The 27,952-nt window shown below is 37.9% G+C and overlaps 1 protein-coding gene across 7 annotated transcripts in view; it reads left to right on the plus strand.

The window, feature by feature from the left end:
* The window catches only part of LOC137192607 (glycerol-3-phosphate dehydrogenase, mitochondrial-like), a 124,725-nt gene that overhangs the window by 258 nt on the left and 96,515 nt on the right, over nucleotides 1–27,952 (plus strand). For 6 of the 7 annotated variants that reach the window (XR_010930593.1, XR_010930598.1, XR_010930591.1 and 3 more), the window contains exons 2-3: nucleotides 6,962–7,115; nucleotides 9,700–9,866. The gene's annotated coding sequence lies outside the window, so the exon portion shown is untranslated. Of the gene's footprint in view, nucleotides 1–13; nucleotides 186–6,961; nucleotides 7,116–9,699; nucleotides 9,867–27,952 lie in introns of those variants that run through there. The other variant, XR_010930594.1, reaches the window with a different exon arrangement.

The following is a 27,952-nucleotide window of genomic DNA, read 5'->3' on the forward strand; positions in this document are numbered from 1 at the left end:
TAAGTGTTGTAAAACGACAGTTTGGCTTGTATTTGTCTTTGAGAAGAAATGCTTTGAGTTAATGCAGTGAGCGAAAGTGAGAGGTAGTAACGATTGGCAAGTCAGCGTGATAACCATGGTAGCAACGCCAGAGACGAATGTCGCCATGACTACAGCTACTGACCGTCTTTGTGCAAATTCTAAAGGTAACCAGCTAGCTTACTTTAAGGTGAAATTAATTTGCTAACTATTTTATGTTTTATTAACAATTTACAGCAACTTTGATGGGGTATAACTGGTGGTTTTCATCGTGTTGAAAAACGTAATTCCAGTCTGGGACATTTAGAATTTTTTCAGAATGTGATTGAAATTTAACTGGTAAGAAAAATGTTAATGCTGAGTTACAGACTAGCTTGTTTTTTCCTCAGGGATACTTTTTTTCTCAAGGGAAACCTAAGTCCTTTGAGGACAGTGGGAATATTTAAAATGTTTTCTAACAGTATTATGGCCGGTGCGTTTCATGCTGATGTATTTTGGTCAAACCCATGGTCAAACCATACTCTAGTTTGATGGTTATAGCCTGTCTGGTGCTTTTATTAGTCTACAAAATGTCTAGAAAGTGTGTTGAGTGACTGGTTGTGGATACCAAGATGGTCACAGAGGAAGCTTTTGTTTTATATGTATTGTTTTACATTTTTTAAAGGTTTCATTCTATATTAATTGCCTATTTTAGTGGTCCTGTTTTAAGATGAATCACTTATGCTTTATTTATTATTTGCTATGACTTGCCTGACTTGTGTCTCTTTTTCATTATGTAGGCTATGTGTTACCAAACTAATTTCCCCTCTCATGATTTATAAAATTATCTAATCCCACCAACAGCATGGGCATCCCGTAGATTGGATCAGCCCCAGTTTGTGCCTCTCATGTATCAGCATACATTTGGGTCACAGAGGTAACCATCAGTTTCTTTGAAAGATAATTATTGAAAAACCGAGAAGGTCATTTAAGTTGTCCAATTAAGCTCAGTTGTTCTATTTATTTATTTAGTTCCACAATCCCCAAAGACTTGTTAAACCATCTAGATGAAAAAATATTCCGCCCCCTGAAAGATAAAAAAAGATTTTTAGCCCGTTTCCCAAGTCCTGGCTTTGTTTCTGAAGATGGCAGTCTGCCGGCTTCCTGGATAGCAAACAGAGTACTGGATAAACAGATTAAAAATCTTTCGTTATCGTGCAGCGGACAGAATATTTTTTTATCCAGATGGTTGCAAGAATATTTTAGGATTCTGAAAATGCCATCAGAAAAGTGGTAAGTGTTTTTAAATGACCGTCTGTGTTTTTCAAACATTGCCAGTTTATCATCTTTTACAGAAACCGATTGACCTTAAAAACAGTAGTTCAACAATGTCCTTCACATTCAAGCCCTTGCCAAAGGAGTTCACACATTGCTGATTAAGCCTATCGCTGCCAGGTAAATCTCTGTATTTCACAGTATACAGAGTTTTTAAATCTGGTGTCAGGGGTGACATTCCCGTGTTGGCCGGATGAACACATACTGTGCATGCTCTGCCCACAGAGCATCCGCACTAGAGACTTCCGCTGGCCAAGCGGCTAACTTCAGGTTAGCCCTGTGTGTTCTAGGCTTTCCAAATGTTATCGGAGCAAATGTACTTGACTTTTTTAAAAGTCGGTTTAAATACACCATTCAACTTAAAGTACATGCCCATATGTATGTTGAAAGAGTCATTTTTTGACTCTTTTGGGTTGTTGGATTGTCATTTCTCCTTTCCATACTGGATATAAGCATTTTTTGTTTCATTCAAAAATGCATTCCAAAGTTCAGCCGATGCTAATTCAGTCAGGAGAGACTTAATTTTTTAAGTGACTATTATTTTATTGAACATGCTCTTAATGAAGAAATGTGAAGACGTCTTTGGCAATTAGATCCCATCGTGATGTCATCTTATTTATATAGGTGGAAGTGAAGCCTAGCGTAGAGTAGGATATCCCCCAATGGAGTCTAGACACTGGTGGTTGTGATGAATGAAGGAAATGCTGAGATCTGGATGATGAGAAGAGGAATGGGCTTCTGGTGAGCTCAGACGGGGCACGGACGTGATGAAGTGGAGGTGAATGGGGTGGAGGAGGGTTGCAACGATTCACACTGAAATGACAGTTGACACCAACAGAGAGAAGAACAGATTTAAAGTTTGACAGCTAAGACACGATAGGCTGATAGAGACTGTAGCAGAATCTTACTAAAAGAGTTAACAACCCTAATCAGCTGATATGATAGCAGGAGAAGTGGGGGAGAGAGAGAGGGGGGAATAAGATGAATGAGTTAGTAATAGATATTCTTCCTGCTTGAACTTGCACTAATCTTCATTATGAGGCTTGAGCAGTCTCCACATCAAGTGGGTATTAAGTTACAGTCTTTTGAGTATGAAATTCTCTCTTTGTGTTACTATCCCTTCACTGCAGCAAAGAAAAGAAAAAACCCATAAAGAGGGAATTGCACACTAAAAAGACTAATTTTGGAACATACCCATTTGATTTGTGTAACTCAGACTGCTGATGCCACATATTAGCTTCAGCTGAACTTAAACATGCACTTTAACATGAAACAAAAACAGCTTGTCCCCCATCTCTTAAATTTGAGTCACGCAAGGATCACTTCACAGCCAGTATGAACAGGAGTAATGATGATTAACTCTTTCAATGTACATTGTGCATGTGAGTATTGTATTACAATAGATTTGAAAAATTTTAAAAAAGGGTAAGAATTGATTCATATATTTGCCACTTTCTAGTGCCAGTAGCCCCTGTTTTTTTTCAATAAGACATGTATGACTTGCTGTCTAATTTACAGACACAGTTCAACAATCCATCAGTACTTCCTTATTGAATAACTAAGCCTTCCCTGTAACCTAAATATTCAGCTTGAACTGATTAGGCAAACATGACACACTTAAATTCCACTGCCTACAAAACTCTTGATGAAGCTGCATCGTATCCAAGACCTTCACCTGCTGCCTTGATACTGTGCCTGTTCGCTTTTAAAAAAATGTTTGTAATTGCTTGGCAGCAAAAAACTTGGCTCCTTTCTCTCAGGTTAATTTTTCAAAGGCTGTGAAATTTACATTTATTAAGCCTGTAACCTGGATGACTCAGTAATTAACAATTACTGGCTCATATGAAAGCTACTTCTACTTAACAAGTTCTTGGCCTCAAACAATTACTTTCAAAATTTCAAATTTTGGATTTGGCCCCACAACACTGAAGCTGTTTGTATATTGATTTAAATATTGATCCTGGCAGACTGTCAGTCTTGGTGCTGCTGGACCTAGTGGAGTGTTGTATTAAACACTACTGACCATAGTATATTGCAAACAGATTGGAAAACAGATTTCTGGCACAGTCCAAAATTAGTTTATGTCTGCTAAGGAACGTGGACAGAATAAAAGCTACATCTGTACAGTATAAATATGAACCTATCAAGCACAGAAGCTCTGTAATAAATACTACCTTTGTGTCTGTGTATAGGGGCTGACTATCAGTCCTCAATACTTTAGTGATATTGACTGAAATGTGTACAGTTTGTTGCCCCAAGTACCGAAAGCTTGCATCAAATGTGTGGTCACATTCACACTCCTCATCTTTTATACTTCGGAGTGTTATTGATTTAAATTGTGATTTTTCCCATTCTTATACTGCTGATTACAACTGCTTTTATTTAGGTAACATTTAACATTTAAGAAGCTTGCCGTCTTTTGTTAAACAAAAACAGGGTTTTGTAGAAAAATAAGTTTATATTCCTCAAAATAAGGTATCGAAAAAGTATAATTTTTGTAGTGGTATGCCAAAACTCAGATATTACAACACAAAACTGGAAACATTTCAAGCATTACTCAGCCCTGATAGAATCAAATGTTATTGTTGAGTTAGTCAGAGATGCTCATCTCTGGTGGTCTCTGTTTCTCTTATTTTGCCAACTGATATTAAAAATGTAAGTTCCATTTGTTTTCTCCCAATGGCTGGTTTTGAGCCAAGTTGTCCTATTAATATGTGTCAATTATTCCTGGTTTTCTCCGAATAATATAATGTAAATATATGACAATGTAATCTATGCTTAATCAGAGTGGCACACCTGGTTATACAGAAGATGGTACAGACCTACGGTATCTACAGCCATTGATAAATGTGAAGTCCTCCTCCGCTCAGTGTGTGTACTTCTTGTTACTTTAGTTGGATGTTAGTTATGTAGGAGATATCTCGTGTCCAGCACTTAAACTTTTGAAATAAACAATATTTTGCATGTTTCTTCTATTTTCCAGTAAGAGAGAAGGAGCAGAAGTAATTTTAAGAAATTTTAATGAGGTAATCGGTAGTAAAGTTGTCTGTTTTTGAAGACTTCTGGTCTCGAACTAGATTCATAAATCCATATGCTGCTATTGGTAAATGACTGTTAGCTTGTGAATGCTGTAGGATCAAAGGATTAAAGGGTCTGTGCACCCAAATTATGCATAAAACATAGTTATTCAATCTTATAAAGAAATTTAATGGCCTCCTGAAGCAGTCTGGATTTTGTCCACTAGATGTCAGGGAGCTCCCAGACTTGAGAGTGAACTTCCCAGCATCCTGCTCTCAGTGACATTATAGTTTAAAGTTTAGTTCAACCAAACATGATCCAAATAAAGACATTTATAACATCTTATTGGATGTTAAATTAAAATGCCATTATGTTCCAGAGACTTCAAGTGACAATGAAATGTTTAAATTCAGTTTTTTTGACAGAAATCTGAAATATTACTGTACATGAAAATACTCATTTCAAACGCCAGATGAACAGTTTTGAACAGGTTTCAATCCAAAAGAAATTCTGGTATAATGCAAAATCTTCATGTTTTGGACTTATCATCCATAGAGGATTGTTACTACTCATGATTATTATTAAGTCTTGTGCCTTCATTCTACCGCATCCGCCAAAAGAGGGAGACATTACATTAGAAATAAAGAAAAATATCAGCTCTACATATGAAACCTCCACATACTGTGTCTCACACAACGTCTCAGTTCTCATCACTTCATTCTTTGTATACCATTAAGTTTAATGAACCAAATCTGTTTCCAGATTATTTTATATGTTCTTATTTTTATGTTTTTTTTTTTATTTTAATTTGCAGAGTACACTTGACTCTGGTGCTTGTAGAATTCTAAAAATTTCCCCTTGTTTTGTCTTCTTTCTCTCACTAAATGCAAAGCTTCCTTAGTTAGAATAGGCCCAAGAAGCTGACACAAAGACTCGTGTGAATATAGTCAGAAGATGGCAATGGTGTCAGGTTCTTGCTTGGCTGTCAGTGTTGGTGGGCTGGACAGGCAGCGGCTCCGCGGTGAGCAGGGCTCCTTTCTGCCTGCTGGAGATCTTGTACTGGCTGCATGAGTTAGCCCTAAGCCGCTCTCCCCACGCAGGGCTCCCTTCACCAGCATTCACCTAAATCTGTCACACAGATTTGACACTGCGTCACTTGGAGTGCACTCTGAAATGACATGTATATAATGTGGAATATTGTGCACATTTACAGCCTGGACTTCCCTTAGAGCATTAACGGTTTTCTTGTTTTTTATGATTTTTTTTTTTCTTGTAGGAAACATGCAACTCCAGTTTAACTAATATTTTAATAATAATACAATTTATACAAATATTTTTTTATGTCCAGGCTGACAGTAATATGTTAAAATGCAGTTTACTGTTATGTTGTAAATGTTAAAACAAATCTGAATTATTTTGCATCAAGGATTGATTTTAACTGTTAAATGAAAACATTAAAATAATTTTAAAAAACTCCTTTTATGATGGGAAGCGGGTAATAGTTTAATTATTTCTGTAGATTTTATCAGATTCAGTGACCAGTTTACAATGTTGCCAAATAGAGGGTTTTACTATATGTAATGATGTCTTAACATTTCTTTGGACAGTCAAGATTTAATTGTCAAACATTTGGCATGTTTAAGCTGTAAACCTAACAACCCAAATCAGCTCAAATTAGGCTCATAGCTATTTATGCATGAGAAATTACTCATAATGGTGTCTTGAATCTTTTTCCTCGTGAGAAAACTGTTTTCACTGATCCTGTTTTTAGAATAAATTAATTATAGCTTCCTATTTTAAATCAGTACTGTATGGAAATATAAAATATGACATTGAAATATTAAGAGAACAATATTTAAAATAAAAATGCATTAATGTTAAACATTTTTGCAAATGATGTTAACATGTTAAATCTTGCTAATGTTAAATGCACATGTACTGTACATTGTAGAGAACACTATTCAGTGTGTATTTTATCTGTTGCTGTTTTTGTTGAATCACATATTTTCACAGATGTAATATTAATTATATACTTGGTTTTACTATCAGTCTCCACTCAGCAACATGTATGTACACACTGTTCCCCATTGACAGCTAAGTGTTTTTAAGATATTTGCAGTAATGATTGTCTAATATATTTCCAATACATGAAAAGCTCTGTGCTTATTCAGGCTTATGTATCCAACCATCTGCCTGTCTGTCATTAGCGTGTTTCCTTTACGTATAAGAAGCTCTTCCCTGGAGAAAGTTCAGCATTAGGAACACAGACAAGGCAGTAAACTGAGTGCACCTCACCCTGGGTTCACTTCTTCTCCTCGTGCAGCTTTCGCTCTGTCGCTTTCTTCTGCAGTATTTACTGGATAAAGTGGTAGCAACTGGCCTTGGTGGCCAATAAGAAGGATTTTCTCTCCCCAGCTGGTGTGGCTTTGCCTGTTTGTACTGCACAAAGTGGCTAGAAACTGGGTTGTGGTTTAGGGGTTCTTGAGACATTAAGTCACATGTTTAAAAATAAGATATGCAATATTTAACTGAGGACTGTATGAAATAGTGATGTTTGTATAGATAAATAAAAGAGGTCGCTATTTAAAAACTGCAATGTTTGTGTCTCCAGCAGGCCTAAGAAGATCATTATGATTCATTTATCCAGTTGTAAATGAGGAGTCATGGACGTCTGCTCCTTTGGGAATCTCCAGCCCTTTGAAAAGAAAATAGAGATTAAAAATCTGCTAAACGAGTTAGCAGCAACCAGGATCCTTCTCTCACAGGTAATAAGTTTGATTAATTTTTGACCTTTGGAAACTTTTCACTCCTTTTTTAAGTCCCCTTTTTAGTTTTCCCACCCTGGGATAATAAGGAGCTATGTCCTACAGGGTTTTACATTGAGGTACATAGGTACATTGTTTGCACCTGAATTACATTCGTACACAGAGGCCATGGTCAAAATAGCAATTATTACTGTTTTTAATCAGCATTTTTCAAATTGAATGCATTCACCGAAATCCATGCACTGGATAAAAATCTACATACAAATATATGTACAATATGTTAAATACTTTGTTTACTCAAAGGAAAACTAAAAAAACTTTTTGGCCTATAATGCAGGGGATGCTTATTTTCTCACACAGGTGTTTAGAGATTCTCTCTCTGATAAATCATGATTTGTAAACTTTCCCATAGACAGCAGTGACAGGTTTCCTCTGATAATGTAGAAAAATGGGGAAAGAGAGGGCTGGGCTTAAGTAGAGCTGTGATTTAGAGCAGAGAGATGCAGCATCTCTCCTTTCCAGTGGAGGCCCTCCTGGGTTTGATTTAATTCTCTCCTTGCACTATTAAAAAGGCCTTCCACTCTCTTCACTGCATGCACCTTGCTGTCATAACTGGCACAAAATCATTTATCAATGCCGCTTGTAGGCAGTGCGACTAAGGCCTTTCGCAGTGTATTTTTTTCCATTATTGATTGTGTGTGTAATGCATGAAGAAGTACAAAGATGGGTCTCCTCCTGTGCTGGAATGACCATATTAGGCCAGTAGATGAGGTAACTTTTTTTTCCCCTTCATCTAGGAATCCATATAGCAATCATCATTCCTACTGGGAAAAAACTTTGTTCTCAAAATGCTTCTTCATTTCACTGTTGTCTTACTGGCCGCTGAATTCAACAATGGTCCTGTGCTGCACGGCCAGTTATTTGGTGCAGTAAACTGAAAGGCAGTGAATGTCAGTGTCTCCCTTTGTTGTTTAATTTATTTTCTTTTCAAAGTGAAGGGAGGTGTCCTTGCTGTGAGAGTTAGTCATTGATGTGGCTATAGTTAGTCCGTCCCCTGCTGCTTCTGTCTGTAGGAGATGCTACTTCCCCTCCATTGCTCGTTCATAGCTTCCTTTGCGCGGGATGATAATCTCATTTGGTCAGTTTGGCTGCATTCCGTATGGGAGTTGGTGCACTTGATCAAGAACAAAAGATGTAAGTGTGAAGTACAGCGGAGCCACAGTTCCAAGAGTCACACTGCTCTGGGGTCAGACAAAGTCCCGTAACCTTCTCAACAAAGCTGGCACTCTTGAGACTCGCATACTGTTGGGAGATTGCTGAGATCAGTATGTCTGCATCTTTGCGAGTGTTGAATTAATGTGTTGTCTACCATAGTATGTTGCATAACCTCCCTTTATCTCTCTATCTAGGCATTTAGTCATTTTTATAATACTTTCAAATGCTAAACAATATGATGAAGTTATCAGTGATATTCATAATTCTTGACAGGAGATTTCCAACTAGTTAAGAAAAGGTTAAATGCTCCTAGTCTGTTATGCAAATGGTCTTAGATAATTTGGTGTCTGAGGGCTAATTGTTTCTTGCATATTTAGCTTACAGACCCACTTACATTACATTACATGCACTATATGTGTTTAAAGGATAGGTTTGCAATTTTTCTAAAGTCTGTTGTAAAACAGTAGTCAGGTGCCCATATGCACATTGAAACAGTTGTTGCTTGCTGGAATCATTCCTCCTGTTCGTACTTAAAGTGCATCCAATGTAAGTGATGGGTGACAAAATCCACAGTCCTCCTACTGTGTAAAAATGTATTCTAAAGTTTATCTGAAGTTGATATGAGGCTTCAACAATCTGAGTCAGACAAACCAAATGAATATCTTCCGATTAGTTTATTTGGCACAAAGTCTCCTCTTTGTGTTTCCCCGGACAGTGTTTCTGTGTTCACCAGCTATGGAGGAAATAGTAACATAAAAAGGAATTTTGCACTAGAAACACTGTAACTTTAGAAGATACTCACTTGATTTGTCCAACTCATATTAACTTTAGATACAGTTTGAAATGTATTTTTGAACAGAAAGAGGATTGTGAATTTTTTCCTTATCACTTACATTGCAAGAACATCAGGAAAGGGATCTCTTAATGGCCAGTATGAACAGGAGGAACAATTACAACACAAGAAAAAACTGTTTTAGTGTACATATGGGCACCCGACTATTGTCAGATTTGAAAAACTTTGAACCTATGCTTTAAAACTTAATGATAGAGGGTTACAGAAGTTGAACAGTGGGTGTCAAATGGGAGGGCCAAAATAAAATCATTCTGTAAAAAAAAAGCCACTGTAATTGGTGGATGTTGATCTTATTTGTTGAACAACCTCCATTTATTATATTTAGAGTTATAATGATACCAAATTGCGTTATCAACAACTAACTAATGGTCTTATCAGCAATTGACAAACCCTCTGCTTGAGGGTTAATGGAAAGAATCTATTAAAGGCTGAGAGCCCTTTATTTCAGCTGTCTTAAATATTGGCACTTATAGTAATTTGTCCTCATTTTCTATTGATTTCTTGTTTGTCTTTCAGTTTACGCTGTTAAAGGGGTAAATAATGACAGATTTTAGCAGAGGCCCCATCAGAGATGATCCAGACCTCGCTGGCTGTGCTGACGCTGTTCACTCACCAGCTGTGTAACTAATGAAGGTTCCGTGGAGCGGCCGTCACCTTCATTTCGGCTTTCCAATGAAGGCTAGGTGAGTGGTGACATCTCTCAGAAACTGATCAGACATGTTGTCAATATAGAAAACCCTGTTTGAAACCTAAGGATGCTGATCACAGCTGGCAGGAGATGTGTGCTAATTATAATTCATAAGTCAAATGAGAGAAGTTATGGCTTCTGTAGCAGTTTGTTTGACTCAAGGAAACAAGCAATGGCAGAAACAAGAGCTCATGAGTTGGAAGTGCAGAGAAATGTTTGCAGAATATCACAAAGAGCAACACTTCCACAGGTATTATGTGAGGTTGGGAGAAAAGGCTTTCTACACTTACCACTTTTTTGTATCCTGTATCCTTTTATTATTACAAGACCATTGTTTGATTATGCATTTTACACCATAAAAGAATTATTCTTCTAGAGTAAAATTGGAAAGTTTTCAACTTCCCTATTTATTTTGAAGATCTTTGTCCAAAACTGTGATGTCTCTCCTGGGTTTTATCACTTCTATATCGCCGTTTGGAATGCATTGGTAAGCCTGGCCTCCAAGGGCTAGCATATAGCTCTCTCTGCAGGCTTTGTACAGGATGAAGAAGTCATAATCCTCAAACAGACTTAAATTCCTCCAGAAAGGCTCTTGATCCTGAATCCACTCATTTTCTTCAAACAACTCGGCCAAAAAGAGAAGGGATATTTGGGCATGGCTGAAATCCTTGATTGAAATCTGCTACAAGTGGGCACAGACACACACATGCACATTCACACTTGTGCATCAGTACACACGCGTGCATGCACACAAATAACCCACACACACACCTCCCCAGCCGTCGCCTGCTGTCGGCGAGCGCCTAGACTAGGTTGTTGAGAGGGCCTCTCTGAGCTCTTATTAAAAGGTAAACTTCTCTAAGGCCAGGGAATCATGTCAATCACAGGTTGTGTTTTCGCACCGAGCCCAAAGCCTGCTCTCTCCGCCCTGTCAGACGCTGTTATCACCCTCAAAGCCATATCAGAATGGTGTTTGTTCTGCGCTTTAGTTTCACCCACACAGCGGATTCAAAAAGGTACAGGTCTATTTGATAGTGTATATTTCATTGCCGGAGAGAGACTGTGTTTGTCTTGCCATGTTTGTCAGCTCATATTTGAGCTGAGGGTTCCTATTAAAACTAAACACCATATCAGAGGAATATTGCCACCGCCAGGCTCTTTTAAATCGCATATTGAGCCTATGGAGTGTGGAAGCAATTTAGTTGTAGTATAGTTTATAAGTGTGTCTGTGCTTGTGATGTTTCTATTTACTCTTGATTCTCATTTACTTACGCACTGTAGCCTCCTTGCACATATTTCATATATTGTAATACTTACTTTAGTTATATTGCCATTTCTAATTTCATAAAAATATTTCCTTGTTTGCAGTTCCACTTATTTAATAAATCCCTATGAGGATATGGTTATTTTCATTGAGCAGCCTTAATCAAGTCCTCAAGTTAAGTAAAACTATGTTTGAGATAACTGTGGAGGGATGTGTTGCACCGGTCAGAGAGGATGCAGTGCTGCCAAAGGTGTCAGGAAATGTGTTGTTTCTTGTGTTGCTTGACTTTTGGATAAATCACACTTGTGTTTTTTTTGTTTTGTTTTGTTTTGTTTTTTAGCTGAAGCATTCGGTCAGGACAATATTTTATTACTGTTGTTTATCTTCTTTGCCTTTAATCCTGTTGTGATAAAATCCTGTTGTATTACATTTTACGACATCCTGTTGTCCAAATGACTGATTCCTAGATTTTAATAAATAACAAAATGAGTTATTTATGTTTTTGTTTATCACATTTAAAGAGTTTGCACTTAACTTCAGTGTGATTATTTTACATGTTCTCATATTTCAAATGTTCTCTAATGAATTTACTGTAAGGTGGAAAAACTCCAAAATAAATATATAGCTTTTTGAAATGAAATGAAAACTTCAATTCATTCAAATTTCATGAAGAATACCAGGCCAGTAGAGAAGCATGACAGCATCACAGACTCTTTAAACCTAAATATTGATTTTGTTATCTCAAATCCCTTTTATCTAGCTAATAGGCTTTTGATCATGTATGTATTCTAATATAAGTGTCAGTTAATTACTGTAAATACCTGCTAGATCCTTCACCGACCTATGGATATCTAAAACATTATTGAAGCAGTCATTAGTAAGTTTGCAGGACAAACACAGTTTGCAGGATCTAACACTGTGAGTGGCTAGGGAAATAAAAAGGTACTTATGCTAGTATTGACCTTGCTGCTGGACCCACTGCTGTTTGCGCTGTGGTCAACCTTCCACAACAGACACACACACGCCCACACACATGCACATTATATGGTTTTGCATGCATGTCGGGGAGAAATACAGTGAGTGATGAAGGATGAAAACAGTACTGGGTTTTCATATTGTCATGCAGTCTTTGCAACCTTACAGAGATTGTGTCACAACAACAACAAAAACAGGCAGACTGATTTAAATAAAGTAATTATAAATGCATGAACAAACTCTGTTAATGTTTCTTTGAAAACATTTTTTATTTTATAAATACATTTTTTTGTTCTATGCTGCTGGAAGACAAACAACCAAAAAAACCTTAAATCTGCAAATGGTAGTATACTCCTGTCTGTTCAAGAATCCGTATCTGTATATGAGAAAACAGTCCAAGAAGGTTTGTGATGGAACGCCGTGTAAACAACCCATTACTGCAACTCCGGCTGATTAACATATGATTGTAATTCATCATATCATGTGCAGCTGGTGACATCTTGCAGTAGCATTCATTCCATGTTGATACATGCCTTTGCTTCCTTTTTGACAACTCAAAACAAACAGATTGCAAGCTGTCGCTACATTTGCTCAAGATGAATGGAGAGAATAAATCGGGAAATCAGGTGTGTCAGGTGATTAGCACAATCATGCCTGAGATCCTTGTGGAATCATAGTAACTTAGTATATTTGGATAAACACTGACAGTGCAAACAGACTGTGCTGGAGCCATGTGAACAATCTACAGTATCTCTTTAATGCCACGTTCATGTCATGGGATTGATGGTAAAGATGGGTAAGATTCCTGTGTTTATGACTTGCAAGTTTTCATGTCATCAGACAACTCAAGACAGTTGTATGATTGAGAGTTAAAAGTACTGTGTATTGACCACATATAACTATATCCATTAAATTTGGGTTTAATCACCATGAGTGATGGGCTTTGGTTGATGTGAGGCGTTCCTATTTGCTAAATTTTCAAGTATTTCCATATTATGAAGCACCCAGTCAGATACATTGGCACTTTCAGAAAAGTTTCCCAGTTTTCAGTTTCCCAGTTGAAATTGACTAATTATGCCCCACCACAAAAAATTAAAAACACGGGACTGTCACCTGTTATCACTTTCAAATGGATTGACTGGTCATTTTAATATACACAGGTAAACAGTAGATAACATGTAAATCTAATCTAATTAATTCTAATTCTAATCTGTAATCTATGTTTTCTGTTGCTGTCAAAGGTCCATTTACCCAGATATGTTACGAACGGGATATTCTACAGTTGAAAAATAAATATGTGCTCTGTGGTGAACAAACTATATTAATATATTCCTAAATGACCTCAAACATATCCTCAGAATTTTTGTACTGCAATATCTTGTTACGTCTTGGCTAACATATAGGCTGTGCCTATACCAATATATCTGCGATAAGCTAATATTAGCCTCAAACAGGAGTATATTTTGAAGTATGATGAACTAAATGTGTTTTTGATCTACAGAAGCCAAACTCTGTTAATTATATCACTGAAAATGATACCTAACCTATAATTTATGTTAAACAAAACTGACTTAGCATTTTTAGTAAACTTTGCTTTGCAAGAACATTGTGGAATTACTGCTGAACTGAAAGTTGACTGTCATGGTGACTTTTTTAATCAAAATTGTGGAGGTGTTTTGTACTCACTAATTTGCGTTGTTAAAGAACTGAATGTTTTTACATCAAATCAGTATCTTTATGTTGGATCTTAAATCAGAGTTAAATTGTTGAATCCAGCGCTATGCTGGGGCTTCAACAGCCAAATCTAGTTTTCACACTGCTTGACTTGGGAAAGTGGGGATCTGAGTGGTATCATTGGGACACTGGCGCTGCAGCTCTGTTGTGCACCAGTCTCAAGACAGTAATGGGACGCAGTCACCAGGGAACCCCTTGAGTGTGTGTGTACTGAGGGAAAACTGACAGGAGCAGAGGAGAGAGGAGAGAGATTCAAAGGAGTGAGCAATAGTGAGGGAAATAGAGGAGCATTTGTATGGTCTTCTCTGCCACTGAAGTTGTAAAATGGAAACATATTTCTCCCCTGACAGCTACAGTAGATCTAACCCCCTGAGTTGAGCTGCTTATGATGTTGTGCAGCATAGAGGTGGACCGCAGGGGTGTCCCAAAGGCTTGTTGTTTCTTGTCAGAGATTAGATTGAACCAAGCGGCTCTGGTTCATACTCATGCCTGAAAGAAGCCAGGACTCCCTGCCACTGACCACAACCTCTGAGCTTTGCTCGGTAGCACTATATCCAGATTTATTTCCTATTGTAGAATAACGGATATGTTATTTTCAAATAGGCTCGACCTTCCTTCGGGGTTTCCATGCTGTTGAATATTTGTTAACTGTGGCACACTGGTGGAGGAAAGGGCTATATATACATGTATCAATTTTCTGATTTATATGTCAGTGTTGGTTTTCCTCTCAGCCCAATCCCTCATGTATAGCATGTATGTTTCATGCATTTCCAGTCTCGTTGGTGATCAGACTATGTTGTTGGCAAAGGACTAAACTGAAGTCCCACTGTATTTATTCACCAATAATTTAAAAAAAGTGATGACAAGCTTAAGCCACAGTGCTTGTGAATTTGTTATGCTTCATTTATGTGTGAATGTGCCAGGATGTAAGTGTGGGTGTGAAAATCTTTGTTGAAATGTCTCTATATAAGTAGATTTTTCTTATGTGAACTTCTTGCAGTCTAGATAAATGAACGAAGCACGGAGGAAGCACTTGTTCGTTATGTCAGTTGCAGCCACAACAATGTGACTGGAACACAGTGATTTGACAAAGTAATTGATTTTCCTTCATCAGCTGGGGGAGGTGTTTTAACAACTATTAGGGGTGTGAGAAAAGGGCCCCAGACATAATGTTTGTTAACACCAAAGCTTCAGGAAAAATAACTTTTTATAATGTTCATATACAGTAGTATATGAACATTATTTTTTATTTTCATCATAAATTTAGAAGTTTTCAGAGTAGTTTCACTCTTAGAAAGTTAGAAGTTTTCAGTGTAGTATCACTCTTAAGAATTTGGAGGAACTGTATTTAATGATTGCCTTTAGACTGTTCTTAAGTAAATTGCACTGTAATTTTCCGGTAATAGAATTTTTTAGAAATCACCCCCCTTGCTGTGATAATCAATTTGATACATGCTTGTCTGCTCTGTGAGCAAAGAGGTTAGCTGTCCCCCTTAGTTTTAGACAGAAGGTTTAAGGAGTGATCCACTGAAAGCATCTGTCAGTGAGGTAAAGAGCACTGACAGCCATACGTCATCTCTGCCTGGTGCAGGCACCTGTATTTAAAAGAGTATGGCAGTCAAAACCCCATAAAAGTGAGTGACTCCTCAGGAGCATCTGCCACTGCATGCAGGGAGGAGATTCAATGTGAAAAAGGGGAGATAATGTGCTCACTCACTAATGGGCACCCGACTAGACAGGCTCATTTTTCACATCATGTCATCTGTAAGGTTTGAATAAAAGTAATGGCCACAATGAGCCTGGATCTCTCCCAGCCATTATGGCTTTTGCTTCCTCACTTTTATTTGTGTTGACTTGTACAGTCGGAGGAGATGACAGTCTCTGGGCCTGTGGATCAGTCAGAGTGATGATCTGCACTGCTCTCCTCTGCTGCTGACAGGTCCCTTCTATCTGGCAGGCATGTGAGGCCAGAATGCCGCACTACGTCATATTAAATGCTGTAATCTGACAGAATAAAGGAATTTGCACACTGGGTACATCACAAACTCTGTCTTTTGTAATTTTCTGACAAAGACAGAAGGGGGAAATGAAGGGGTTTCTACAGTTTCATGTAACAAGAATTAGTGTCAGTCAAAGTTAAGTGGCTATTTTAAGATAAATAGGAGAAGATTTCAGTGGCATGTTTTGGGGCATTGGGCTTTAAAAGACTATGCTAATGTGAGTAGATACTGATTGGTCATTGGATGTTTTCATTTCCTGAACATTCAGAGTTGTAGGACACAGCGTGTCTAAATATCCATTCTGAAAAGGTTAGTGCGTAATTAACGCTTAAATTCACTGCCACTGTCAGCCATGTTCAGTTCAGAATAACAATAGATGCTCAGATGTTAATCTTCTCATCTCTACAATACACTGTGCACAGAATGCATAGAACAGACAGGCAACTCTGAACCAAAAAATAAATAATGATAACTATTATTATCATTATCATTCAATGTTTTTTTGTTAGTGCTTTAGGGCTCTGGCATAACATAATTGTTTAATGTACTGTATGTAGGAAAAGTGAGGAAAAGCCTCAGTATTATATAACACATTTTATGCTTCATCAATTACCTTTCAAATAAAGGACTGTTTTGTGTCAGCCTCTATAAGAATGGGAAGACGGATGAGAAAACAAGTGATTTCCTTATTAGGTTCAGGAGTCAAAGGCCTTCTTCCAGAGCTGTGGGCTTCAAGAGCCCAGAAGATTAAGACATATATTGGATTCATGATGGAGGCCACAAAGTTCATTTTCAAAATAAAACAGAATATTATTCACAGTCCTTTTAAAATTCAGATTGCCAGCTGACCTGTGACTTGGAAGTAGTGTATTACATTTTCAATGAGCTGCTGCTATGTCACTAGAAGGAAAAATCCCATTTCTCCTTGCTCCTTTGCGAGGGGAATTATGGGATTAGGCCAACCATAGTTTAAGGAACTATGAGAGAAACAAAGATATTGTAAAATAAAATTTTGACATCTTAAATTTTGCTTTGTTTTGTTTCTCACTTGTATCCATTTTACTGCAAGACATTAATTCTTGAAAGCAGTAGAACTGAGACAGAGATAGATAGAGAGAGACAACACTGTAGTGAGGGGAAACAAAAACAGTCCTGCTTTGTAAGGCAGTGAAAATCTCCCACCGGTGATATTATAAGAGACACATGCACACAGCTCCGGCTGATTTTCATATATATTAAAATCACTACCTACTGTGGCATATGAAATTGTGCAAACCGCTAAGGCCTAAGCTTACCATTGGAACTTCTGCTTCTCTTTGATTCAGATTTTCCTCTCGATTCTCTGACCCTAAAAAAAGGTGGCCAATAATCTCATTCACACACTGTTTCGATCATAGACCTCTACGTAACCTACATAAGACCATAGAAATAATATTGACATTGTTCAGCTGCATGAAAACTTGCTTGTCATACACAAATATTATGAAAAGTTAACACTTTTCCTCTAAGCAATACGGGCACTCATAGCTGCTAGTATAATAGAAATCTCCATTTAAACCTCCAGGAGAATGGAAATCTGTGTACCTGCACAGAAATATCAATATAATATTAAGTCAAAATTCTAATTTTACCGTTACAATACTGAGAGCTTTGGGATATTGAGGAAATATGCTGAGCATAATCAGTCATAGACCTGGTGGAGGGCTGCACCACACATGGTAATAAAGCCACAACTTCAGCATGGTGAGCTCATTCCCATAGAACCCCCCCATCCAACCCCCATCTCCCTGCACCAATGCCTGCCTCATCACTCCACACAAAATATCCCACCCTTAATTGGTCTGTGCTCCTCCAACATGTTTGTAATGAAAAAAGCAGCACATAATTCTTAGTTTGTTGGCTGGCAGAGCCCAATTTACAAAAGTGGAGGTTGGTGATAAGCAGAGACAGTACGGCTGTGGAGTGCTCAGAACAATGAATCACCCCGCTGCCAGGGTTGAGCAGAATATAATTGAGTCCAACATCTCTGAGCACTTTCACCATAATTAATGATAATCTGTAACAGAGGAATCTGAGATTCCAGTTCACAGAACTGTTTAATTAGGCCCAGTAATGAAAGCACAGGCACTACAAGAATATGGCCGGCCTCATGATTAATGATTTGTGCTACTGAACACAAAAGTGCTGCACTGTTAACTCCAACGGATGCTGCTGTGTCTCTCTGGCATTTACAGAACACCAAAATACATATGGAGCTGTTTGCATCCCCTATATAAAACAGGATAAATACAATGCTATTTTTCTATACATGTGTATTCTTTCTTTTATTATTTAATGCTCTGGATTAGCTTTTTTTTTAAAAAAAATTTTGGGGAACTTCCTGCTTAATTTCATAATGAGCTGATGGAAATAACATTTTTACACATTTTAATGACGGTATAATTTTCCAAGTGTTAATGCATTACATTGATCCATGTTCACAATTGGACTATCAGTAGTGCAATGTGAATGGCCAACAGTGCCCCCTTAATTAAATTATAAATAGCACAATCATATGACAGGAAGTAGATTTGTTAATAAGCTACAGATTTGCCAATTTGTAGCTTATAAATGCTTAAGATTTGGTATATATTTGATGATATGGCAACTTAAAATGTTTAAAATTTGGTAAAAGATTACATAAAATCAAACGTAATCCTTAGAGTCGTGTACTTCATACAAAATAGTTTAAATGATGGCAGTAACTGTGTAGTAGCCAACACTGTTTCAAATTGAACACAGACTTAGTTGCTCTATGCTTTTATTGTTTCCTTGGCTACACAGCCAGTAAAATTACCACTTACTATACAATTGCGATAAAACTGTGTGCAAAAAGATTGACATGTGACACAAAAATTATATGTGGCACCATTCAGTCAAGTAATAAAAAGGGACATAAGAATTGAGATCTTTTACTTAAAAGTATGGATTACATTATTGAATGAAATGCTCCAGCTCCTGTTTGTGCCTCGCAGGCATCTTTGTGGTTATTTCCTGGTAGTATAACCAGAGTTCTGCGACTTCATAACAGCAGCAGGCCGGGCTGTGCAGTGGATGTGTGCTAGATTGGCTCCACCTTTAAATGGATCTCATGAAATGCACTGTAATACAGTCATACCATTACAGAAACAAAATAAGATTTTTGTTTGGCATGAATTGGATTTTTACCCTGAAAAAAGGCTATTAGTCACTCCCTGTCAGTTTGTTGACTGCTCTGAGGTTGATGTTTTTGTGTGCTGGACCTCTGAAGTTAAATTTCCCACATCCATATTTTAAACTTACTGCTGTCTTTGATGAAAATATGGTTTGGTAAATCAATAGTCATGCTTAGAGACTTAATAGAAAGACCAGACTGTTATGAAATAATAGGAACAATATTCTGTGCAGGAACTTACTATTCATTTTATTCATCATACCTTTCAGTAAAATGTTGAAGTCTCCATCAAGCAGACACATGCCTTAGGAAACGTCAGTGTAAAAGGCAATAAGCGTAGAAAACCAGGCTCAGAAGCTCAACCCTCATAAATCTATGCCAAAACTTTCCAAAAAATGAGAAAGAGGACATAAAAAAAAGAGAGAAAAATAGATGTATTCCTGAGAAAGAAATGACTGTAACCACCCACCCCCTTGCTCTCCCATTCCCCGTGTCTAAATCTTGTTTAGTTCTTTAATTCTACAGTTTCTGACCTGGATCTGGCCATCGCTGCACATGAAAGAAATTACAAAAGCCTCTCAGTCACAGCAGCCCAGCTTCCTCCTGCACCACAGCATTTGTCATTGCCAAAACAGCAGAGTTTAATTAAGTGTTGTGAGCAGCCTAGTGAGAAACACACTTTAAATTAAACCTCTGAACATGCTGCTATTGGTTCTTTACCTTCTCAACAATCAGCGGGGTATACGGCATAAATTTCTATCTCTCAAGGGGGAAGGCAGCTGCTGCACCTCTAGCGATTCATAAACGGCTTGCCTCCCCAAGAGCAATCTCTATTACAGCACATTTCATTATAGCCCAGTTTGGAAACAGCAAGCAGATGAATGTGATAATTAATGTCCCTTCCCAACTTAACATTTTATTTACTCTTGATGAATTAACAGTTGTTATCAGGGTTAGAAAAAAGCATGTGCTCTATGGCAGTGCATCTGTGTAGGTGAAAAGAATTACATGGCAAATTATCTTATGAGGCATCAAGCAGTTCTTGGTGCAAGAGAAGGAATTAATTCAATCCCCTCCATAGTAATGTATTGTTTCAAGTTGGTAAGCATTTTGATAATGCATTTGTAAGTGTGTCTTTTTGAGCATGATAAAATACATCAGTTGAGTCAATGGGAAGAGCTATTGAAGAAGATACCAGCAGCCACTGGCTGTTAGATGTATAGCAAAGACAATTGTTTTGTTTGTAGCATTTGAATTGGCCCTGAAGATTATAAGTAGCTCATGATTAGTCCACTTTAACAAAAGAGTACAATAGTCTCAATACAATAGACTCAATAGCACGTAAAATTAAAAGTAATCGGCACAAGGAACATATATTAGTAATATGCAAATAATAGGTTGTTGCATTATTGATCATATGTCATCATGATAGGTCTCAATGTCAGATATAGGTGACAAGTACATGATATCATGTCACAAAAGACATATACTAACCACAGACTAACCATAAGGACATCTAAAGGATAAGTCTTCTTACTGTCAATAAATCCCATTAAAAGATCAAAATAAGCAATGAATTTATCCCACTAACAAGTAGCCTGATGTACAGTAAGTCCTCCAAATTCAGTGGTTGGTCAACGGCCTCCAGAACAACACATTTAAGTGCTTCCTGATCTATCCGCAGGATGACAAAGCCTTTATAAGGATTTTATGATCTGGAAACACTATGGTTCAGGTTTGTTTAGGTTTAGGCACAAGGTTTAGTGTTTAATGCTGGAGAAATATCGTGGTTTGAGTTGAAAATACTACTTCATTATGGGATATTTGCCAACTTGGTTACAGTTGGGGAACAGCCTCGGTCATGGTTAAAAGTAACCAATGTTGATTGTCGGTAAGAGACAGGAAACAAACTGCAGTCTCCTGTGTTAAAGTCAGATGTTCTGTTGACCCAACCATGTGCCCTGACCTCCTCCTTCTTTGAACTTTATTGCTCCAGAATAACGTCACACTGTTTCCTCTTTTGCCCCCAGTGGATAAGAGTCATAATTCCTATGGCTGCTAGATGGCTTTGTCACTTGAATGCAAACTTTTGTAGTTTTTGGCCTTGCTGAAACAGCTAATACTCTTGTTTTTCTTGGGAGGACAGCCTCACTATAGCGTATTCGTTATAATAAACTTGGACACTGTAGTTTATTTTGCACTGTGTTGCTCTTGTAACTACTCTCTAGCGCCCCAAATCTGTAGCTGATAACAGTCCCCAATATTTACTCCTGTCTAACGTTTTCAAAAACTACAGAGCCTAACTGTTTTAGGAAAATATATAGCTTTTTCAAAATGTGTGTATATATTTGTAACCCATTTTAAAGCTTCATGTCTTCAGTAGCAATGAATGGGTTTGGGGCTCAGAGCCACAGACAAGCTTTTTGTTTTGGTCATTTCATGGGATTTGATGAGAAAAAAAAATAAAAATATTGCCAACCTTATCGCTTATTGATCCATTTATGTCTGTAGTTAAAAACAATGGTCTGTAAATGTTCTTTCAGGCTTTTGCTTTTGAGTCATTATTTATGCAACTCAATGTACTGTCCCTCAGATCAGGTACAGGCAGTGCAAGATATAGTATAGCTTCATTCATAAACTCAGTCTATATCAGAGAACCCGGGTTCCTAAATAGGCCAAGTGGTTAAAAAAACACTCAAACCCGTATAACATGTAAAAAGGCAAGCTCTGGCACAAACACAGAATCCAATCAAACTCAGCCCACATGAACCTTAAACAAAGGCGGAGGTACATTTTCTATCCATGTTGGATGACATTTCCTTGTCCTCTCGTTGCTACCGCTCGTACGTTTGAGTGATCAGACAGCCATTACAAGGTCCAGGTTTATTAGCGAGACCATATAGGCCCAAAGCTTGTGGTTGTGGAAGTGTAATTCTCCACAGAGTGTCACGTTAACTCTGTTGACTGATCCACACAACAGCTGGCTGAGAGGACCCCTCACACCTCTGTGCAGCAGCCCTGTAACGGAGCGGCAATGTCTGTGGCTGTCTGCGGTGCAACCAGAAAGAAGCCTTGACATGCTTTTCATACCTGGCTTGTTCATACTGGAGCAGGCAGTCACCTATACAAGGCAATTTCCTAGTACTAAATTGGATGAAGTGTCTTGAGTCTGAAGTGTCTCTGCTTCGACTACAGTGTGCTTAACATATATGCAAAAAAAATTTCAACTTGTACTGTAATGTATACAGGAAAACTGGCTGAATGTGAACATTTTCAATGAGATGCACTTGGATCTGTGTTTACAATTCAACACAATTCAATCCTCCCATACTTACAGTATTTGCATGTAACATAACTTATTCTCACATCACTTCCATGTTAAGTAGCTAATTGTATCTTATTTGATAGGAAGAGTGTAATCAGACCTATATAATAAATCTGAGATTAAAGGAAGCATGGTTTACATTGAATTCTGGTGGTAGATAACTTACCCTCATTTCACAGTAACAGCGTCATGCAAAATGTATTGGGACCTGTTAAGGTCAGAGTTGGATCTGTTTCATCGTTGATCATTTAAGGATGCTCCTCTGCTCTTCCTCTTTGGAATGCCAAATGATATATGATCACTTCTGCACCACTAGTTAATGTACACTATTAGCTCTGTATTTAAACATGATAATGTAATTGATTCACAAATTGATTTATTGATGTTAATTCAAGTGTTTCATGTATTAATCACAGTAAAGAAATTAATTTTCTATATTTTATGAGCTGTTGTGCGATTAACTAATGATATGAATTAATCAACTTTAATAAGAATTCAAACACTATTGTTCAGCTAATTTGTCACTTTGTTCGAGGCAGAATGAACAAGGGCCTCTTGATTTACAACACATAACTCTACTGGACTATTTTAGGGAATTACGCTGCTTATCCTAGCGCTCTACACTGAGTTATCAGCTTATTAGATAAACCTATACAATCTAATGCACTCCACTAAAGCAGCCCAGCAATCAGTCCTAACTTTTTTTTGTCCTCTATCAGGATTTGAACAAAATCACTTTTAGGTCACCAGTCAGAAGTTTGGACACAGTTCCTCAGAAAGCGTGTCCAAACTTTTGACTGGCTCTGTATATCAAGATGTGGATTACTATCACATTTTATTACAACAATATTCATCATAATATTCTTGTATATAAAAAAACAACTGAGGATCTGTCATATTTATTTATTTATTTATTATTTATTTAACCTTTATTTAGCCAGCAAAACCTCACTGAGATTAAAAATCTTTTTCAAGAGTGTCCTGGGTAGGATGGGCAGCGATGAGTACAGACAAACAACTTAAAATGTGTAACACAAAATATCTGTCTCTAGAATAACACTGCCTACAGTCGTACAAAATATTGCATCTGGATTACAGTTTCTATTTATGTGTTGAATTCAAAGGGAACTGACCCCAACTCTGGCCTGCACCTTTTTGTACAGAAAGTGTCTTTTTGTTTACAGTGTATCCAATAAAGTATGATTTTACAATGCAGTGCAGTAAACTGTTTTCACTCTTTGCTTTGAGTAAACACCACAATTGTTTTGCACTCCAGTGGAGCCATTTAAGGAGTTCATTAGTGGCTATGTCATGTCTTTAAAGTATTGATCTCTCTAGTCAATGGAAAAATAACAACCCGGTTATAAGCTACTTGTCCATAGCGATGGGCAACATAAATTATTTAAAAAGGGCAGATTCACTGCGGCCATGGAGCCATCAATCATAAGATATGGCAATGACAAAAAAGCTGTGCTTCACAGGCCCCTCCTATCTCCCCCCAGAACAATTCTATCAGCCAGGTGACTGTGAGGAGGCAGGATGACCTGATGTCACTCACATTGTTGCCTCTGCCTTTGAAGGGCCCAGCTCTCCTCTCAGCCCTGGAATGGGATGGCTAAATAGATTCTCTGTGTTTACCGCTGGCCTCCCTCCCAGTGCACACTTCAATTTGTCTAACAATAAAAGGTGGACAGAAGAGTTGGAGTTTCCCAAACAATGGATAAATTTTTTATCGAGTGGATGAATTGAGTTGCAAGTGGCACAATATTTATTCATAGCGGTTTATTCAGAGAAATTCCACTGAAAAGTGAACGATACAACAATTGTAGAGGTTCATGTGAGTTAGATTGTACTTATCATGTGATAACTAAGGGTAAACATGATCAATGAATTATGATTTAAATGTCTGATTTTCCATCCTGGTTTTGTTTATTTGGGTAAGATGTTTAGTGTGGAGCTGAACACATAGAGGAGGTACACTTAAATTATTTCAAGATGTGATTATCCTGTTATAATTTTTGTAAGGACACAATGACAAAGGATACAGTACACAACAAGGTACAGTGCACACCCAGAGTTGGCAACGCTACATAAACATTATGTTATTGATGTCTCTTTTCTATGCTCACAGCTATGATCACTGATATCTGTGTAATGTTTTGTTGCAACATAAAACTTGACATTTTAAGTTTAAGTTTTAAAGTAGTACTAGACTATTTTATTTTTTTTATTAATTAAAACATTGTATAGATGCTTCTATCCTGTACCTGTCATGCATTTCTATAAAACCAGACATTATATATCTTACTGCATTTCAGCTGTTGTAAAGAGGAGCTAAATTGTTGTGAAACAACTTCTCACATGCTAAAAGCAACAATACAATGACAGTAAAATAGAAAAATGTTATATTACCACAAATAATGCTTATGCACTTAAGTTATAACACTGTCTGTTTGTCTCCTAATATTCTTATTTAGGTGTTTTTACTGCAGATATGGCTTTATAAATAAACAGAACAACATTTCATTCTAAGACCTATAATCTGATTGAATGTGCAGTAGTGATTCATTCAAACTGTAGTAACTCATGGTCATAATGTGTGCCCTTTGTCTAGTATAAATCACCCACCCAAAAACCACTACGTGAAGATGTACCTTAATAGCAACTCATCAGAAAAACATAAGAGCATCATAAATAAAGCCATGAAAAGGCAGCCAAGCAAATAAAAAACACAGGGAGATACTTAAGTGTGGCAGACGTGTCTTTGAGTTTGAGTTTCAAAACGCGACTTTGATTAATAATTGATTATATAAACCCATGCTACATGAAAGGCAGGAAGAGGTGCCATTCTTGTGAACGGGCAGCCAGTCAAACGGCACTTTGTTGTTTCAAATGCTCCCCTGCATATCAGTACCATGGTCAGTCTTCTAACCAACCAAGAGCTGTGCTACAAAGACAGCCTGACAAAGTGCCGGCACTGCCCTGATGAAACGAGACATGTGGGGATATGAATGACTACATCTAAGGGGTAATTGCTGCAGAGCAGGAGCCTCCTACCTCGTTTCATTTAGTCTATTAGCAATTTATGGCTGGTCTCACTCAGCTCTACGCAGGAGGGGTTTGATCTAAATTCTCATGAGCTTTTAGGTGAGGCTGGGACCCAGTAGAGAGCCTTGGGGGGAAGAAAAGGGTTTCACTTACCACTGTTTTAATTCTCTTTGGCTTATCATTAATTTGTTGTCACATAAGAAAGGTGAGCATCACATTTCATCTAATTAAAGTTAATGGGATTATGATGTCGTTCTCTGAGTCTCTGATGTCCTGTTTTATAGTTGTTCAAGCAACTAAAGGATTGTTCTTCTTAGTCCCTCATCACTCTGCTTTTTCTCTTTGTGTGACTATTTATGTACATGACTGACTGAATGACAGTATTTGTACATATAATGGAATTAGATAATCCACTTGACTCTGAGACTGATATGGTAGAGAATGGGATAGATGTAACACCATTGATATTAGTGTCATGGCAAGTAATTGGAATTAAATATGTATGGAAAGGTAAAACATTCATGAAAGTTAAAAACAAAACAAAACAAACACTGCAGTTGAAATAACACTGATATCAAGAAACGGTATTTAGTGGTCTGGGAAGATTTTGGCCACCCGAGTCACAATGCTGCTCTGCCTGGTGGTGGAGGTTCCTGTTAGCTAGGGGTTCAGGCCAAATATGAAGGTGTTGGTGCTATCAGAGGCCCCGCAGGCTAATGCCTGATGTCAGCCCCCCACTGGCAAGGATGCAGATCTGGAAGTATTGGGGAGGGGGTTCTGACTAGTCCAACAACAACAAGCAGACAGGGTAGGCAGGCTAACTCTGTGTGATGGCTTCATGCCGTTCTGGCCCGGTGGCCAGCACACCGAGACACTGTGCTCATGTTAGCTGAGACTGCGATATCTTTTTGATTCAGTGATGTCTGAAATTAGTGGTTGTTTTGGTTTAACAGCAGTGTAGATTAAGAGTATCACTACAGTTGTACAGCATAACAGTGACTGAAGACTCTCTGTGATATTTGCATTATTTTTAACAAGGGTGAGTGTTATGAAAAAAAACATTTTAATAAACCCCTTATCTGCTTTTTCACATAACTAAATTATATAAAAATTTAACAGTAATTCTCTTCTTTGAGCTATTTAACTTTAATTATCTATCTACTATTTCAGCCATGCACTGCATGAACAGATGAAGTGATTATTGTGGAAACTGTACTGAGAACAAACAATATTTGTTCAGCATTTCTTGGGACTGTCAAACTTCCTAAAACACATAACAAGATTGAAAAAAGCAAAAAGTTACATGACATGAGAACATTGTTCCAGGTCTGTGCAACAACATGAAAACAGAGAGTGAAAAATAGCAGAGCCCTAGCTATATTTCCCCCACCCTTGCCACTCCCCTCCTACTGTGCAAGACCATGTGGCTCCAGTGAATGACAGGTCTGGTGTTCGCTGTGAAACTCTCTGTGGCACCTCCCTCCACAGGGGACTCTGAACCACCAACCCACAGGAGTGACTCCCACTGGGAGGGCCGAGGCCTTGCGCTTCCTCTCCTGGATGACCTCTGACACACCCAGTTTGTGCTTGGTGGCCTTGAAGAGACAGTGGTGGGGATTTCTCCCCAGCCAAGCAGCGGGTTGTAATTGATGTGGCAGAGACGTCAGCACTAATCTTTTGCTCTCTGACGGCCTCTCTGTAAGCCCCTCATCCACTCGACTCTGAGACCTGCCATACCAACCCCAGCAAACTGCTACCTAGTCAATTAGATCTACCCTGTTTTGTGTAAATATATCTCCCGTAGACACCCAACATGTTCAGTTATCTATCCCTGCACATTCAGGGTGATTTCTTAATGCCGCCGCATGCCACTATCAGCAAATGGAAAGCTAGGCTGATATCTCTTCCCACAGTTGGTTGACTGATTATATATGGAATAGGGAGACACTGTTGATTTTCATATTTGTACGGAGGATGCCTATCTTCCTCTACATACATTGGGTCCCACAGTGCATATGGATATTGTAATCACATAGCTGTATATTGTGTGCCACACCTGGGGATACCATTACTAATTTGTTTAAAGTGGTGTGAATACAGTCCAATGTGAAGCATATCACAAGCACTGCTCTGTTATGTGTTCACTCAGCCCTCAACAATGTCAGTAACTTTGCTTTAGAGGACAAACCATGTCATGGAAAGAGGTACTACTTGTTACTGTCAGGAGAACATCAGGGACATCATAGCTCTTTTTAAATGGAGCTAAGAGAGGAATGGCCGAATCATGTATCAGGCATAAATATTCAAAGCTCATTGAGCAGAGCATTTGCATTAAACTACTGTACTGTGTTTAAACAAATAAACACAGGACCATATAGAGGACCTATTGACTACATGATAATGCCTGCTCTTTGTTGTGCAGATTACATGAAGAAAAGCCAGTACTTACTAAAAAGAGAAGGTGAGGACTCAGATCATATTTTGAAAATACTTAAAATAGATTTTGATGTCAAGTTAAAAAAAGAAAAAAGTGTTTTCATTG

This window comes from Thunnus thynnus, chromosome 11 (assembly GCF_963924715.1).
Source record: "Thunnus thynnus chromosome 11, fThuThy2.1, whole genome shotgun sequence".
NCBI lineage: Eukaryota > Metazoa > Chordata > Actinopteri > Scombriformes > Scombridae > Thunnus > Thunnus thynnus.